Below are 3340 nucleotides of genomic sequence, written 5' to 3'. Positions count from 1 at the left end.
ATAAAACAAGGGAAAAATAAAATCAGGCAGTGGGGTTGGACTAGACCAGTGATTCTCAACTCGGGCTGCACGTTGGACTCTCCCGGCAGGCTTTGAAAAGAACACAGACGCTCAGCCCTGCTGCCAAGGATTTGAACTCAGCTCCTGGTAGGCTTTAAAACTCCCCAGGTGATTCCAAAGGGCAAGTGGGTTGAGAGCCCCCTGGTCTAGACCACTGCTTCTAAAACTTGACCTGCATCCAGATCCCCTGGGACTGTGTTAAAGTGAGGATTCTGCTTCAGTAGGTCTGCGGTGTGGCCTGAGATGCTGCATTTGTAACAAGCTCCCAGGTGATGCTGAGTAGTGAGGGTCTGAATATCTCTAGGTTTCTGCCCCTTCCAACATGCTGTGACTATGGAGAAAGCAGTTCTAAAGCACAAGTGGTCTGTTCTGTATCCACCAAGCATCCTGCACCACTATTGCCTGTTCATCCTTATCTGTTACAAATAAGCAGTATTTCTGTTGGTGGACAAAATATGTGAAAGCCAAATGCCAATAATGATGGACCATGGGACAGAGTGAAGGGGCATGGACACTGCAGTGGGTCCATATGCCACTTTTGTTGCTTACCAGCTGTGTGAGTTTAGGTGAGTTACGTAATCTCTCTGAGTCTTAATTTCCTCAACTTCAGGATCATAAACCCTTACCGCACTGGGATCTCAGGAGGATGAAATGAGTTAATACAGACAAAGCACTTTGCACCAATAGGTGCCTAAGAAACGGCAACTGCTGCCATCTTGGGGGACTCTGCAGCTGATCTAATCTTGTAATCCAGTCCCGTGCAGGTCAAAGGAACCGTGGTCTGTGCCCTGTGCAAGGATCATCAAGCCCAGAGCAGAGTGCCTTTGATCTGCATGTCCAGTGACACTATGACAAGGGATTTCAGGGCACAGAGCCTTCAGGCCAGCGTTTCTGTCCTTGTCTTGAGAATGACAGGGACAGAGTAACCTTTTACTTCCTCCCTTCTCTGGATTGACAGATTATCTCCCTGTCACTGCTCCCTGCCTACCTGCGGCAGATTCCCCAGTGAGTTTTGGTATAAAAACAGAGAAGATTAACTCTTAAGGTGTTGGCTTCAGTGCTGTTACCAGAATAACCGTTGGCAGTCATTTATTCAGTCAGATATGAACTAGGTGCCCAGGGGCCAGGATACAGGGACGAACAAAAACTTCACAATCTCTATCACCCTGGAGTTTGTTGAGAGAGGTCAACGTTGAACAAATAAAACACAAAATTGTAATTTTGGAAAGTGCATGAAAGAAAAGAACAGGGCACCCTGAAAGAAAATATCAAAGAGCTGTGACACCATCCATTTTCATTAAAAAGAGCCTTCTGATTGTGTCTGTGTAGACAGGACTGGACAGGGTGAGAGGAGAACAGGAGCTCTCACGGCTGTGCAGGCCGGGGTGGCAGGAGCTGGGGAGAAGTTGTTGGAATCAAGACTGGGAGCAAATGCTCTTCATTTGCCTTAATTATCATAAAATGTCTGCGTGTAGTTTTAATAGTTTTATAATTCCCCCCCTCTTTTAGTCAATACAGAAGACAGCATGTCATCATCATGAAAAATTCTAACTGGCTGGGTGGTTTTGGGCCAGTGGCTTTCCCTCTGTAGGTCTTTTTATTCATTCATTCATTCATTCTTCATTCTGTAAGATAGTGGTGGTGGTAGCAGGTGTTGGTGTCAACAGGTTCTAACATTCTTCTTTGCCCTGTTATTTGGGGATTCCAGGACAAAAGTATTTGCAGATAAGAAATTTTAAGCTTCAAATTAGTAGCAGAAGCAAAAGGCTTAATTATACAGTGAGCTGGATTTCCTATTCTTTAAGAGCTCTTGACTCCCTTTCTCCTTGGCCGGCACAGGTCAGTGAAATCATAATCGTGCTTCAAGCACAGGGTGCGTGAGTCAGAAGAGGTCAAGGCTGCAGGCCCCTCAAGCCAGAACTACGAAGCAAACCCAGTGTCGATGCCCAGGCACCAGCCCAGCTCCAAACCGTGGGAACCCGAGAGGCAGCTGCAGCATGACTCACCTGCTCACGCCGCCTGACACAGGCCGGGTCATAGTTTCCCCAGAACCAGCGAGTTCAAAGCCTGGCTGAAATGATCTAGACACCTGGACTTTAAATTTAAATAGCTCCGTTGTCTCATAGAAGTTAATCCTCTGGTAAAAACATCTTGAAAATAAACCTTCAAATGTTGCAGGTGAGGAAACTTCTCTGGTCCCCAGAGAGGTCAAGTGGTCAGCCTGAGGTCACACTGCTGACTGCCTGGCGAGTCCCAAGACCCTGAGGTTAGGTATGAGGAAGACGTCCTCGGGATGGTATCGTAAGGGAGCTGCATGATTCTGCTGCTAAGACAGAGACACTCAGCCAGACCTCGAATGTGTTGGTCGAGTTGCAGGTTCTGCTTGGGAAGAGTTCCAAGCTGGCTGAGGCCTCAGTGACTTCTCCTTTGAAGTTTCCTGTAATTTGCAGTGGACGGTTCATTGGGAGGATTCCACCCTCTTAACCTTCTAGATCTCAAGGATGCAGGGAAACCAAGACCAGTTCCTCTGCACAGAAAGGTTGGGAACTCCTGATCTCAAGGGTGGTTGGCTTTAAAACGACTGATTTAATATAGAATAACACACATAGTAATATAACATACGCCCAGGTAGCCTCCTGCCACCCAGAATTAATGACTATTAACCTTTTCTCCCAAGGTATTTTGAGAATCTTTTTTTTTCTTTAGAATGGCTCAGGCATCATAAGACATAGGCTGAAACTACCATCTTGCTTGATCAACCAGATTTCTATCAAATCAGAATATAGAACCGGGATAGGAACGAAAAAAATTTTTTGTCCTATTAAAAATATGGTACATAAGTGGACCTGGGATGAGTTCTGACAAATGCTGACGGCTGTGTTTTAAATTGCATTTGCAACTGGAACTACACAAAAAGACATTTTAATTTACCTAACCTTTTTTGGCTGTTTTCACTTCCTCTTAAAACAGGGAATAACCTGGGGGGTTTTTGTTTGTTTTCTGGCAGAAAATGCTTAGTTTCAAAAAAATCAGAGAGTAAAAGTTAAGTTTATTGGGGCCGGCCTGGTGGCACAGCGGTTAGGTGCGCGCGCTCTGCTTCAGCGGCCCGGGGTTCGCAGGTTCGGATCCTGGGCGCGCACCCACGCACCGCTTGTCAAGCCATGCTGTGGCGGCCTCCCATATAACATGGAGGAAGATGGGCACGGATGGTAGCCCAGGGCCAATCTTCCTCAGCAAAAAGAGGAAGATTGGCATCAAATGTTAGCTCAGGGCTAATTTT

This window comes from Ceratotherium simum, chromosome 5, assembly GCF_057802395.1.
Source record: "Ceratotherium simum simum isolate JZ-2026a chromosome 5, ASM5780239v1, whole genome shotgun sequence".
Lineage (NCBI taxonomy): Eukaryota > Metazoa > Chordata > Mammalia > Perissodactyla > Rhinocerotidae > Ceratotherium > Ceratotherium simum.
This window is presented reverse-complemented; position numbering follows the sequence as displayed.